A 16,281-nucleotide genomic window follows, 5' to 3' on the forward strand; every position below is an offset into this window, starting at 1 on the left:
ACTTCTTTCTTCGACGCTTTGACACTGGGATTGCAACTTCGGGCATCAAAAGCTAAACATTGACAGTAAGCAAAGGAAAGGAAGGAACAAAGGAAACAAGGAAATTGACAACAAAGAATGATTGACGTGTGATTTAACAACACCTGAAAGCAATGAGTAATGCAGTAACGTGATGGGGGAAAGCACTGGGTAGGAAATTATTCAGGCGTTTCGGGCGTCGAGCCGATGTCTGAATGCTAGGGCGCTTTGGGCGACTTCGATGCGAAAGAGTTAATGCTATTGGTTGTCTTACTATATTGTTGGTCCATTCCTTCCAGAAAGTGTCCGATGGTCTGTTTAAATGAAAAACTGACGTCAAAAGGCAATTGGAAACATAATGATCAGGACTTCCTGTCGCCCCACACTGGCATTGTTCATTGTCAGAAAGGCCAAATCTAAAGAGATATGTTAAAAATGGTCCGGGCCCTGTTAAAAAATGTTGTGAGCGCCGACGAACTGGAAAGGAAGTTGGTTGAGACCTTTGGTACAAATTTATCCGTTCTTCTTTCTGTGTCCCATCTGAGCTGCCACTGTTGTGAAAGCTGCATACTATAGTTTCTATACATATCTATAGTTTCTTGAGATATAAGCCCGGTAGAGAAAGTGAGAATTCAAGAAAATTCGTGCCCATTACTGCCTCCTTAGCCTTAGCATCAGTAAGTTCATTTCCAAAAATGCCATTATGGGCAGGCACTCAGTACAGTATTGGTCGAGTTGTGGATTCAAAATTAAGTAACATTTTCTGTATGTTATGCACCATTGGACTTCTGCTTCTAAATCCTGCAATTACTTTGAGGGCAGAGAGAGAATCACTATAGATAAACGCAGGACTCGGAAGTCGATGTGTAAGATTAATTGCTTTTAAAATTGCGAGTAATTCCGTCTAAAACACGGAATTATTTTTATTCAGTCGTCTTCGCCATCGGCGTTGAGTATTGTTGTCCTTTAATATTCATAATCCACTGCCCGTCCCTATATCCATACTGGACCCATCTGTGAATACTAAAAAGTGATCTGGGACTAGATTGGCTACTTGGTAAGTTATATGATTTCGAAGGTCCATGGCAGAGGGGTGAAAAGGAAGCAATGAGATTTTTGATTCAAAGTTTGCTGCAAGGTACTCCTGATTCCACAGGGTTCGATTCTGTCCAAGACGCAAGACACCGCACAAAGGTGATTCTCTCTGTACTACAAGGTCCAATGGAAGTAATCCTGAAAGGACGTGTAATGCTGCTATAGAAGTTGTACGGTATCCTTGACAGATTAGAATAAAGTTAGGCCTTTGGATAGTTTGAAATAGACGTTTCTCTAGCTTGTTTAGGGAATTGGCCTAAATACCTGCTCCGTAGAGGATTATTTTCTCAGTGACAGTTTGGTATCATATTTGCTTTCGCGGTGTAACGGTAGCAGACTCTTCGCGTATTCGAGAGGTCCAGGTTCAAGTTCTGGCGAGGGCATTGCATATTTTTTACTTCTCCTGCTTCAGAAGGGAAAAAAAAAAAAAAAAAAAAAAAAACTAATGACTCCTCAGAGTGACGCAAAATGGTGCAAAGCGTATCCTTTGAAGCGGGTATGTGTTTAATTAAAATTTATGAATTTGAAGGTCTATTGCCAGTTGGTTCCAATTAAACTAAAAAATTTTGTTTCATATTTTATATTTTGCATATATTTTTACATTTTACCCACTACTTATCTTGCTTCAAAGTCCTTACTCGGCCTTTATTTTCGCAATCACTGGCCGTAGTCATATACTTCCAGTTACAGAAGTGCTTTAAATGGCCAACATGTTCTTGCTTGGACAATGTAAAATAATAAAAAAAAATTATACAAATAACGAAATCTAAGTTTTAATGGGGTCTCCCGTTTTTTATAATCTTCCGGATCCCGACCTTGAGAGTTCGGTTAATTTAAAATAATTCTAGGAAATAACAGCAAAAAATGTGTATAATTCAATAGACTGTATAAGGAAGTAATGTGGTGTCTACAATAGATTTTTTTCTCTCACTGTCGTTTTAAAATATTATAGATTTGATATTTTGATATATATTGAGAGAGGGATGAAATGAACCACTCCAGGCGGCAAAAGGTTTACCTCTGCAGCTATACACCAGACATAAGTTTGAATGCTTTTATTGTCAATATTTTGGTAAACAGATCGTGACACCTTTTTAAAGAGAGTCTGTCATATATGCAAAAGTTAGCCACTCTTGTCCTGTGTTACGTTAGTATAATTTTAAAATTAATGAGTAGAAGATCATAAATTTGGATTGCGAGGCTTATTCTCATATCAAATTTACAGCGTCATGAACTTCATCGAAAGGAGTTGCGAATCGTGTGGAATTTTTGAAATGTTGTGGATATCAAATTTTTTCGAAAATGACCGATAAATCCTTAAAGTCCCGATTTTTTTCTATTACTCTAGTAGTTAGGGGAAAAATAGAAACTATTCTTTTCCGTTTATAGGAAAAGATCTAACGTGCCGCCCAACCGGTATAGTAGTTAGCGCCGCTAACTGCCGTGCCGAAGGGCAAGGGTTCGAATCCTGGAGAAGGCATGGATGTTTGTAAATTTATAATGTCGGTGCGGCATGGCAGCAGTTTAAATATGCGGCGAGCAGAAAGTCCTCTCGTGTTTTTTGGTGGAAGGGGAGTCGGGTGGGAGACCCTCGGTTCCGTTTCCCCGGGGCGCTTTCCATCAAAATTGGGGGGGACTGAGCCAAATCGCACTGTAACCTGTTAGGCGCTGAAGGCTGTTGACGACGACAGGCAATCTTCCGCTCCTTGCCACGAGAAATTTCCTGGCCTTGGGCTGACTACGTCAGACAAGTGAGCATAAGTAACAACAGAACTAACATGCGTCAATTATGCAAAAACATTTCTGGATCTTCTTATCTCTACAAATAAGGAACACATAAGGACAGATGGTTCTAATGTCCCGCTCCTTCATTTTTGCAGCTCTTGTTAAGGCTTGCCTCCAAAATCTCGGAAATTGATTTACAATAAACCTGATTGTCAAATTGTCACTGGTGCAGAATCGCTAATGGCTTTCATGAGCAATGACTTGAAAGCGTTCAGGTCACAGAGAATCAAAGTAACAGAATCAAAATAATGCAGCTTGTTTCATATTCAAGTTTGCTTTCAACTGACATTTGTGCACCTTCATTTTCGGCCAGTTCCTGATACTACTTATCTGGATCTACACAAAAACGAAGCTGGAATGAGAATTAAAGGGCATCATATTGTCCCTATCTATAATTACACAAATCTTTTCCTTAGCATACGTAAAAATACTATATATATATATATATATATTTATGTTTCTGTTGGAAGCAAAAATAAAAGTCTATTTCTATTTTCTTTCTAAATTTAGGATTTAAACATTGTAATTCTAATTCAGCAGAAAGTTCTTTTTTTCATATTGTGCTCTTTCATTTTGAAAAAAAAAAAAAAAAAAAAAGAGGAACAAATGCTAGTCAAACTGATCGTAAAATTTGTTCTGCGTATGGACAAAATTGCTGCTTCTGATAATACAGTTCGAAGATGGTTTGAGAAATTTAAGCGAGGAAATTTCAACAGCGAAATTGATTCCTGTTCTAGACGGCAATCCTCTGTAAACGAAGATACATTAAAAGAATCTATTGCTGAAAGTTCATGTTATACAGTTCAGGAACATTTTTGTGATATTTAGTTCTCCAAAAAATACAGTATATGAACATTTTCAGAAGCTTACATACGCATATCGCCTGATATATGGGTAATCCATATTTTAACTCAGCAGAATATGCTTGCTGGAATTTCGGTATGTGATCCTTTGCTAAAACGAAACAAAGCCCCCACTTTTTAAATGGCTTATCATTGGAAATAAAAAGTGGATACTATACAACAATGTGAGAAAGCGGAGATCGTGGAGAAGCGAAATGAATGTCATTTAGTGACACCGAAAGGAAAGCTGCATCCCCAAAACTAAATCTTTGTGTATTGTAGCTTTACAAAGGAACTATACTCTTTGAATTTTCGCCACCAAATCATACAGCAAATTCAGGTTCTCAAATGCTAATTTTAATTTCAGAAATCGACGTAAAGCACCTAGAAGTGATCAATCTTCGAGGTGTCTTCCCTCATAACAATGCTGTTCTCCACATTCCGATGAATGTCAGACAAAAGCTTCTTGAGTACGATTGAGATGTTTTGCGTTCTCCTGCCATAGTCTGATATTAGTATACGGTACACACGGGATTTGGCGAAACTTTTGGCAACATTCGGGAGGCGATGACATTTACACTTTGTATCAGAGGTATTGGCAAAATTTGGTGCGTTATTCCTTCCAGTCTTTCTTTTTGATTTGTTGATTGTATAACCATTTTGCATTCGTGAGCACTAGTGATTTTAGTGTAAAGTCCCGAGTTTCACGGGACAGTCACGAATTTTCAATCCCTGTCCCGATATTTTACGACTTGTCCCGAAAAACAGGAGTGTGCGAGAGTAAAAGTTTAAATGCATATATTTATTTAAGTATTTTAGACTGCAAACTGAGAGTAGAAGCGTAAGTTAAGAGACGCGCCCGATCACCCGCATAAGCAGGGGATTCCCCGTTTGTTTACATTAGAAAAATTGCAGTTGGAGAGTTCTATTTCTCATTCCTGTATTTCTCTTCTCAGATTCCCAACATACACGGAATTTTTACTCCTCATAGTTGCAGTACAGACTTTCACTTATAGACAGCACTGCAATTTTAATTGATATATTAATTCGATTAGGATTTGAATTTATAATATGTATTATTATTATTATTATAAGCAAAGTTGTAAAAACAATACAAAAAAGACCAATTTTGGTCAAAATTTTTTTGCGCAATATGCTGCAAAATTAAGGAAATGAGAAGAGAAATTATAGTTAGCTCGCCAAAAGGTTACCAAAAGCTGTGGCTCCAAGAAAAATCCAACATATGCATATTCAGTAGTTTTTACAAGTTCGAATAAAAAACTATATGTTAAGTATTTTCGGAAATTTTAACACAGTTTTAAAAAACTAATTAAATTGAATGTGACATATTAGGCTACATGTGAAATAAAATGTAAATTATAAAACACAGTAAAATACTAATCGATGGAACAAGTTAAGGGCAAAAAATAAAACACAGTAAAAAACCAATCGATGGAACAAGTAAAAAATATATTAAAAATTAAAAAGCGGAAAGTGGTAAATTAGCTCAATTCGAGGTCCACTCTGGCTTTTCAAGGGAAATTTTCTGAGTGAACATCGAACCAAGCTAACTCCATTACGCGTTTCGCCGAAACAGGCAATTGAAACTTTGCGTTACAAAATTTTTAATTAATTAAATAAACTGTCCTAAAAATTTTTTTTAGTCTCAATAGATATGTTTTTTAATTATCTACGGTGCATTATATACATTAATATTGTAAGATTACCCTCAATAAGAACATAGTAGAGCACGACTAAGTACTTTATTTTATTAATATGAAATAAAATGAGTGAAAAGATAAATTAGATTAAAGTGAATGTAGGTGGTAGGTAACCTCACAATTTAAGTAAGTCCTTCTACAGGCACGCAGGCTAATGCCTTGAGAGAATACGTCTGTTCTCATTCATCCACGGCTAACTATATCCAACATTTGGCCAATAGCTTGACTACAAGGAACGGGAGCATTGAAGGAAACCGTCTGTTTCCACCAACTCTTAGAGGATACGCAAGCCGTCTGCTTTCCACCGTTCCTTTCCTCATCTGGAAGCTATCTAGGCGTTGTCTCGATTGTTCCGCGCTCTGCCAGTGCTTCCAGATATATCTAGGAGGCACTGGCTGTGCTGAGCTCCGATGACGTCACGCCTTACTGGGTAGAAGTAGAAGTAGAGAGAGAGTCGAAGAATATGCTCCCACAGTATGTATAATCCTCTTACACATTATTACACGGCATCTAAAAATAATTCTTTTGTCATTTGCTGAAATTCCAATGCAGATATATCCATCTAAAATCACCTTTATTTTGTCACGCTTAGATCGTAAAATTTTTACTCAATCGTAATTTTGATTTTTCATAAGGATTAAAAAACATTTTTAAATCTGCCCGAAACGATGACGTGTGATGAAGTTTCCCGTTTGGACAAATATTTTTTATTGATCGGTAGGGCATTGCATGCGTGCTGAGGGTATGTTTTACTGCAATTTAATTTAATATATTATTTATTTTTAAGATTAATTTTTTAGTAATGTTTTATCGTAATTTTAGTTTTTTTAGTATTTTGTTTAAGAATGAATACTGCGTTTTGATTTATTCTTTATTTATTAAAAAATGTTATATAACACTACTAAAAACAAAATTTATTTGTTTTGATTTATATATATGTATTTTGACCTACATACTACCACCACCACCACAATAACAACAATAATAAAATAATTTATTTGTAAAATAATTATTAAAAAAATCATGTATATGGCGTCCAAAATTTCGAAATCTGGTCGCCTTGTATATAGTAATTTTTTTAAATTTTGATAACAGTATCATTTTGTGTGTGCGTGTGAGAAGTTTAATGAATAAACGATATTTAAACAAGAAGTTTTTTAGAAGTTGCAGCTAGAAGGAAAAATGTGCTGTACACCAGTGGATAATAGATGACGGTAGTGCCGAATCTATGCCGAATCTATCATCGGCCGCCAACGTGCAAATTAAAATTGACCATCTTTTTTTTATAGAAATAAAATATGTTTGATAATAATTTCACCGCCCTTAAATTTGAACACCCAAGTGCCTGGATGCCCCTGGATGCCGACTTGCTACCGAAGGCTTTTCGCTGCCGCAAGTGCGGGAAGAATGTGAAACTTGCACCACTACTGAGAAATCTGGTGGGTTCAAACGCGTCATTTGATGTTGGCAACAATTTTCAAAATCATGCCAAGGCCGTAGTGCATCAGTACCTCCTACATACAAAGCCACGGCACGGCTGACAATACGTCACTAAGTCGTCCTTATCTACATACAGAATGGTTGCCACATGAAGCCACTTATCGCTGTTATTCCCTTAAGACGAGATAAAATGATACGTAGTCCCCCCTTGCAGAAGGCTTATATCATTTGGTTTTAAATAAATAAATATGTATATCCGATTTGCCCTTCATCGACTGCATTTCCTAATTTCAAATATGTATCTTAACTTTTCTTAAATAATTTTACACTTAAAATAATAGAACAGAAATTGATTTAACATACTTCAGATGGTGGTAATAAAATACATGTTTAAGATCTGGCTGTTGATGGTTTGTTTTTTGAATATATATTTTACTAAATATCCTCTTCCTTAATAAAAAGGCAACAATAATGCATAATGACAAGTTAACAGTTGATTAAAACTAAAAATCCCTAATCCTAAATTTATTAATCATGTTTTATTTTTGCAATATCACTTTGTAACAACATTTGCTATTTACACATATTTGTTTAGTAATTTTCCGGTTTTGATCTTGTTCACTTCATTGTAGGATTAAATTTTGTAACATATAATAAACCTGGAGTACGATATTAATACTATTTTTGAGCAATATGAAAAATACTATTTTTGAGCATATATTGGTATTTATTCAGTGTTCATTTTCATTATAGGCACAAAAAATTCCATACATTGAAGCTTTTTCAATTATATTCCTATTTTTGAAGAATATGTAATTACATCTTTCTCAGTAACAAAAAAGGAAAATACCAGAGCACGAGGCAGATGTTGACAAAGTGGAGAGACGACTTTCGTGACGTTAGAGCGTTCAAGCAACCCTAGAGCCTTGGCTTTGTATGTAGGAGGTACTGACTGCATAGGAGAATTTTACTCTCCCACATTGACTAGACGTAGCCTCATGGATTTTCAACTCATCGGGTCATTTAAAAATACTCTGAATAATCTTTGGAGATTGTTAAGCAGTACATCGGTAACTTCCTTATGAATCATCTTAACAACTTTTTTATAAAAGGATTTTCCAGCTGCCGAACAAATGGGAAAATGTCACAGAACAAAATTGTACTTATATGATTCGATGAATATGTTTCAATATGTTTTTGTCATGCGTCATTTGTATTTATTGTTAAGCAGGGCCGTTCCTAGCAGGCGTGCAGGGCGTAAACGTAGGCGGGCGGCGAAAGCCAGGGGTAGACGGACTCTCGCGATACTACGCCTAAATATTTTAAAAATCATTAAATTCATTGTAAGTACTTTTTATACAATTTGTCATAGGTAAGTACTTAGTAAGTATGAAATAAAAAATTTATTAATCATTGGGCACATTTTTTTTTTAAATTTTGGGACGGCAATCTTAGTAAAGTACGCAGGCTGCCAATGGCCTAGGAACGGCCCTGATTGTAAGATACAATTCGAAAATTCACTGAATTTTCTGCTCTTAAACTATCTACTTTTGAGCTCTAGGCTCCTCAAAGGCGTTAATAAAGAAACGATTCTCAAATAAGAACGTTTTTATTTAGAGCATATAATTCTACCAAGCAAGTCTAGAGAATCCCGCATTCTAATATATAACTTTTTGAAGAATATTCTCTTTACAATAATAATAAACTGAAACTACGTATTGTTGCCACTCACAAGTTATATAATAGCATATCATACAATATGTGTTTATGTAAACATGCTTATATTAAAATTAATAAGTACTTTATAAGCAAATGATCACTCGGATGATAACATTTATCAGTAAAAATCCATAGAACATTTTTGGATGTCCAAATTCTTAAATATTAATCTAAGTATTGATGGACTGACTGTATTGCACAATATTATATTAATCATTATGATAATTTCGAAGCTGAAGAACAGGAATCACATTTTCGCTTAAAACGCAGTTAGATTCTTAAACAAAATTAACTTTTATTCTAAATTTAATAATTATACTTACGGATGCGTTTAGATTCTCGACTTCCAGTAGCAAAGACTGTGGGATTATTAATTCTAATGTTTTGTTGCCCACTGTTATTTGTTTCTTATCAAGCCAAGCCAATTTTTTTCACGAATAGTTACATACCATTTTTTTCTAGATCAAGTTAATTGAAAATCCCTGCCCTAAATATGTAGCAGTTCCTACAAATCGCCCTAATAAGCAACGCAGCTGTTGTCAAAGCGGGGCATTTATTTAAAAATAATAATAATAATAATAATAAAAATATTAAGAACACTTTTAAATTATTCAATTTCATAAAAAAATATCTCACTTGCAGAAATTCATTGCAGTTTTTACATTTCATAGAAATGTTCTCATAGTTTCGTTATTATAGATTCGAATCACGATGAGAGGAAATAAAAAGCGCACTTTGAAAGAAGTGCTGGCTAAAGAAATAACGAAGCCCTTCAAAAATATTTATACCTTTAAATGCAGCAATAATATGTAGCGATATAGTTAATTTGATTTAACTCTCCAAATCACGTTCATGATAATAATTAAAAAATATAAGAATAATTTGTTTAAAAAAATAAAAAATCTTTGGAAACGAGGAGACTCGCACGTTCTATCCCAAAACCTTTGGCAGCATGGTTTCTGACAATCTGGCAACCTACTTGATCTATCATCACTAGAATCAAAGTAAACCGGGCGATTTGGTACGACAGCATTGTCAGGTTTTATGTGAATTTCTAATTTTTCTAGGTATTCTTATAGCAATTAGTTTTCAGATTTTGGGGTTTAGATGAAGGTGAGTAAATATAACAGGCGTCAAATCTTCTACGTTTCATGAAAACGTATTTAAGAAAAATATATTATGGCTTAGATACCCAAATTTTTTTGAAATTTTTATGGATTTGACGATTTTACGAATATTTTCTTTGTATATAAACTGTTCCGATTTTGATGCTATACAGGAAAGTTTTAATAGTATTTTCAGTTACATTTATTTTAAGTATGTCGTAAAACATCCGTGATGCGTTCGTTCTCTTTAAATATCTGACAATATGTCAGAACTATCATGTTACTAATCTTAAGTACTTTTCCTACACTGAAAAAAATGTTATAGTATATATTAGAATCTTAATAAGCGCTCGTGATAGCTGCAAAAATGCGTATGATTTACGAAATATTGTTCAGCTTGGAAAATATTTTTCTGATGTGTGTGTGTGTGACCAACTCTTTCGTAAACACGCTTTAATGTCAGTTACGTAAAACTGGGATTTGGATATGGATTTGGTATACATTTTAAATGCTTATATTTTTCTGTGAATTTCTTATTTTACATTTTCAGGTTTTAGAACTCGAATTTTTCTTCATATAGATTTCATTTTTGTTGTGAAGAATGCATAATCTATTGCTATGAGAAATGGGATGTATATGTTTTGATAAAAGTAATTATTCAGTGACTGTGCATAGTCCCCTGTCATCTTAATAAATTAAATAAGCTTATTTCAAATGTTGCAATTTAAGCACAAAGTAGCACAAAGATTTATCAAATTTTTCAGTATTTGAGAGTCATAAAATCGCTGGTAAAAGTGAGAAATTTTTCAGACAAAGCAAAATAATTGGTGATCATGCATAATCACTAAATTAATCACTTTTACCACAATATATGTAATAAAATTCTTGTATGATGATATTAATTTACAATTATACCGTTACTGATCATGTTTGCATCTTTTGGTATAATGTGAAATCTGCAATTATCTTCTATGACAGATTTGAAATCATTAAGATATAATAGTAGATATTGTCTTTTATTGATTAATTTTTGTCAGCTGATTCATGGCATTTAAAATATTATTTGGGTTAAATCATTATTGATTAAAATGTAAACTAATGGATATTGCTTACAATTTAAATTTGCTAGATTTTTATTTTATTAATGTTAAATATGAATATTTCATAAACAATATGCAACTGTAAGTGCAATGTCAAATTGCACATGCTATTTAAAAACTGATGTATTTGACACTCAGGCTCAAAAGACTTATAGATTCACGTGCATTGAACTATTTATCTATAGATATTTTAATACTTATAGATATTTTGTATTAGTATGTTTTATTTTAAACTACAGTTATTGTATTTAAAGTAAATGTAAAGTTTCTGAAGAAATAGATTGTAACTTTCCTTTTATTTAACTGCTTTTAAAATTAAGTACAGGAGAATTTTTCCAAAGTATTTGTTATGTTTAATTCATTAAGTGCAATATTTGTTTACTTCTTGTTGGAATGAAAAATTAAGCATATATTTTTTACACAAATCTGTTATTTGCAATTTTGTGTAGAAAAGAAATCGCAAAAAGTTTTTATTCATAGAATAAGCATGTTTTCTAATATCAGGAAAAAAAAAAAAAAAAAGCTATCATATTTTTTATAAGAACAATTTTATAATAAAGTAGTTCAGATTGAGTGTTCATTATAAAGAGAAAGGATTATTAGGATTTATTAGGAAGGTTTATTATTATTAGGAAAGGTTTTAGAATAGATAATCCTAAAACTGCTATTGATACCAGTTTAGAGTGTGACAATGTTATGTTCTTTAGAATATAAAATAGGGTATCTGATTAATGTTGCTGCTCGAGTATTGTTTTGAATTGCTGTTCATTTGTGTGTGTAACTATAGGTAATTCATCTCTAAAAATTTTCATTATTTGGTTAATATGATCAAAATATCACAGAATATAAATTCATATTTATTTGACCCTAAATAAGAGTCAAATAAATATGAATTTGCAAAATGTAAGATGAAAGTTGCTCAGTGAGATATTGCCAAGCAGCGTTTTTATATATATATTTAAGTCAGTTGTTTACAAATAAACTTGTTTTACTTGTTTTTATGAATGCCAACTGGAATAACCAGTTTAATGAAGGTAAATTCTAAATGGCCACGATTTTAATGCCAGAAAGGCTCTAGGTTGTGTTTTGCATTACATTTTAATGGTAGTTATTAAGAAAGCTTTGAAAGTTTTGTTTTTAAATCTTGTTTAATTACTTTAAGTTATTTTTATTTTTATTATTGTTATCAGTTTTGCCAATTTTTTTAAATATGATAATATATATATTTTTAAATATAATAATTTTGCAAATATTATAAACTTTTATTGTGTATATATTTTTAAATTGTGCAGCTTAGTTAAAAGCACAATGCTTTAAATCAAAGGAATAAATTTACTCTATGACTAAGGTTACATTATAGGAAACATAATCCAGAATATTTTATAAAACATTAATTTGAGTAATTAAAATACCTATACTGATAAGTGAAGTTGAACTCATTAGATCAAATCATGAGAGCAGAGTTATTAATGAAGGATGTAGGAACTTTAAATTAAGGCTAACTTTGTAAGAGCGGAGAGGGAACTATTGCTAATAAAAAGAGATGAAATTCTAAATAGATGGGTTGAGCATTTTGAGCACCTGCTTAACCCTGATGTGTCAAATATCTTATATATTGTGATTTGATAGGGTTTAGTGTCAATCCATTGATATTCCAACCATTGAAGAAACTCAGTCTGATATTAATAAACTGAAAAATAATACAGCAGCAGGACCTGATGTGATTCCTGTTAAGTTATTAAAATGGGGATGGGAAAGATCTGGGAAATAATAGTATCTATCTCGGTAAAAGAAGTCCTACCTACTGATTGGAAGTTAAGTATTCTATGTCCTGTACACAAAAAGGGGGACATATTGAACTGTAAAAATTATAGAGGAATAAACCTAATATGATAATCTACAAAGATTTCTTGAATGTTTTATTTAATTGTTTGTCTCCTATTATTAAGACTGTTGGAGAATATCAGTGTGACCTTAGGAAAGGAAGTTCCACAGTTGATCAAATCTTTATTTTGAGACAGATATTGGAGAAATGTAAAAAGTATGGAATTGAAAGCCATCATTTGTTTGTTAACTTCAAGGCAGCCTATGATAGCATTGATACAGCTCAGTTACTCAAAGCCTTATCTGAGTCAGTTCCAACACTGTTAATTAAACTTGTGAGGCTCACTCTAATTGAAACCATGTTTGCAATATGAGTTCAAGGAGAAACATCTACCTCCTTCAAGGTCTGCAATGGAATTAGGCAGGGGGGATGCACTGGCATGCCTCATCTTTAATTTAGCTCTGGGGGAAGTTATAAGACATGCTGGTATTAATATAAGAGGTACTATATTTAGTAAATGAGTTCATATCCTGGCCTATGCTGGTGATGTAGATATAATTGCAAGATCTACAGTTGTGCTGGGCGAGACCTTTTTGGCACTAGAGAATTCAGCAAGAAAAGTGAAGCTCAGAGTAAATGTGGTAAAAACTAAATATTTGTACTGTGATAAAAAGGAAAATCCACATAAAATATTTGAGAATGGCCCATGTAAATTTAAATCTGTGAAAATGTTCACCTATTTGGGCTCTTAGCATTATCAAAATGATATTAATCCTGAAATCAGAAAAAGGATTACTGCTGAAAATTGTTGCTTCTTTTATTTAAAACCTCTTCTGAAATCCCATTGAATAAAGAGAAGGACAAAAATTATACTATACAAGGTATTAATAAAATGAATCTTAACTTAAGCTTCAGACACGAGGGAAGAAAAAGCCTTGGCTATCTTTAAAAGGAAGTCTAAGAATTAATTTTGGTGCTGTTTTGGAGAATAATATATGACGTAAATGGTATAACTTCAAACTCTACAAAATTTATAAAGATGAGGATATTATGAAATCCATCAAATTAAATAGAATGAGATTGACAGGTTACCTTCTAAGAATGAATGCAGAGAGAACAGTCCTTACAGTCTTTAACTCCTGTTTTGTGGAAGACCTAAGAAAAAATGAAGGTACTGCCTGGATGAGGATTTAACCAATCTAAAAATTAAGAACTGGAGGTCAATTGCTCTAAGGAGGGTGGAATGGGAAAGACTTCTGAAGAAGTCCAGGGCCCACAAAGGGCTGTCTTGCCAGTGCTGATGATGATACTGGTAATATGTGTCATCTTTCATCCTGCATAACAAACAAAACAGAGGGGGGGGGGGGAAGAAGGGTTGGAAAAAATAGAAGGAAATGATAATGCAAAGGAAACAGAGGGGGGATATATATATTTATAGATTGAAATACAGTTAATGCACATTCTGCAGCAAGTTTGTTATGTGAAAGTATGTTAATGAAGTTATTCAGCATGATCCTGAAAATATCTGGTTTTATTCCGTGCATTCCAATGAAGGCAATACGAAAGTTCCGTGGGATTCACATCGTCCTTTCTTGTACTAATTCATAATTGTATACCAGTTATTTAAAAATTTTCAACTTTTTTTAGTTCAGGATACCCCGGACATAATTGTAAATCCAGGTTTGTCCAGGTCAATTTTAGAATATTTGGTTGCTCCAGCAGACTGCCAGAAATAAGTTAATGCAGTTATTCAGTTACCATTTCTTAACTCCTCTTATACAGACCTTTTGCAGAATTGTGAAGAGATTATTGATCAAAGTGCAATCAAAATAAAGACATGAAATAAATATGTAATGGAAAAGATAACTGGGATGAAAAGAATTTTTATTTATGAATATTAATAAAAAAGTGGTTCTTCTTATGTAGGAAATTCAGTGGGATGTAAAATAACAAAAGATCTTATGACCATTTTATATTATGCCAATATGTGTAACCGGAAAAGGAAATTTTTAATAATTCGGTGAAAAAAATGTTGTGCTTTAAAGGAATAAAGAATTTTCCAGCTAAAATTCAAAGCTATGAATGATCTCAATATTTTTTATTGAATGACATTTGAATTGGAATAAAAATTTGGTATTCTTATTAACAGTTTCACAGAGCATACTGTTAATATCTCTCTTAAGCATTCTTAAGTTTTGGATTAGCTAATAGATACCACATCCATAATTAAATCATTAAATTATAATCCGTAACTCAATCGTGATCAGGCAATGAAAAGTTATTACTGGTATTGGATATATGCTAGATATTTTATGACAATGGCAGTCAATTTCTGTACTTTCAAGGGCCTGCTCAAGTTGTGTATTAAGGTCATAAGCTGCATAATATATTGTAGCAGATATTTAGGAATATATCACATCAAACGTATTATATATATGTCTGAATCTTGTAATCCATTATTACAGGATTAAATCATTCAGACAGTCTTTGGAAACAGTTTTGAAGACAGAACAATACTGAGACTGAAGGTAAAATTTTCTAGAGAAATTCAGAATACCATTTGAAATTTACTTTTCAGTAAATATATTTACAATCTGAAATCTTAAGCTTAAAGATTTAAGCTGATCAGAAAATGATGGATATTCATGCAAAGAAATATTTCACCAGTTTTTAGTGATATTTATATTTAGGTCCTGAAGATAGTAAATAGATGAGAATCTATATAGCCATGAATTTACTACTTTATAGCATGATGCTGAGAAACACTGCTTTATGCCATATAAGTGCAAGTGATATAACAATAAAAATTCATCTGTATCTGATGAATAAACATATGTTGTGGTATGTGGCCTTAGAAAATACACATAGAACTATTTTAAACATGGCAGGCTTTCTTTTTTTTTTAAGTGAATGACTAATGCTGTTAGTGTGGAAGGTACGTATACTGGGTGGCCATAATTAAACTGACAGTGCTCAGTGTTTTGTAGCGCGATCTATTTGCGAGAATGACGCCACTTTTTGTAGGAAGATTAAACAAGAGTGGGGATGAAGGATTCCGCAAAAAACAAAAATTAGTTCCAAAATTCATTGCTAGGGGAATATTTGGCGCTGTGTAATAGAAAATAGAGTGTTAACAAATGCAAATTAATACAGAATAAAATTACCTTTTATTATGGATATGCCTTACAGTACGGTATGGAAAATCTTACGAAAGATTATTAACTTCTATACGTACAAGATCACAGGAGTTACTGTACCCCGACCATGATAAGCGATTGACTTTTGCTCTCACCTTTCTTGCCGGAATGGAATTGTATGATACTTGGCCGTGATGAATGATCTTATGGGGAGACGAGGCCCACTTTTACCTGAATGGAACTGTGAATACCTAGAACTGCCGAACTTGGGATCACAAATCACCACATGCAGTCACAGCAATTCCCTTACATTCACCAAAGGTAACTGTTTGATGTGGGTTCACAGCAGAATTTATCATTATATGATATAATACCATTCTTCTATGAGATACGTACCATTCTTCTATGAGAACATTACCCCAACAGGACCGGAAACCTGTTCTGTTACCGGAGAGAAATATCGCCACATGTTGAACAGCTTTGTTATTCCAGC

General features: G+C 33.1%; 1 protein-coding gene across 1 annotated transcript in view; it reads left to right on the plus strand.

Moving 5' to 3' along the window:
- Positions 1 to 9,576: 9,576 nt before the first annotated feature.
- twin (CCR4-NOT transcription complex subunit 6-like twin) overlaps positions 9,577 to 16,281 on the plus strand; it is a 422,061-nt gene continuing 415,356 nt past the window's right edge. Inside the window, exon 1 of the mRNA XM_085819876.1 lies at positions 9,577 to 9,733. The gene's annotated coding sequence lies outside the window, so the exon portion shown is untranslated. The remainder of the gene's footprint in view (positions 9,734 to 16,281) is intronic.

This window comes from Stegodyphus dumicola, chromosome 7 (assembly GCF_044657685.1).
Source record: "Stegodyphus dumicola isolate Sdum_Otavi_A_Nest chromosome 7, ASM4465768v1".
NCBI classification, from domain to species: Eukaryota; Metazoa; Arthropoda; class Arachnida; order Araneae; family Eresidae; genus Stegodyphus; species Stegodyphus dumicola.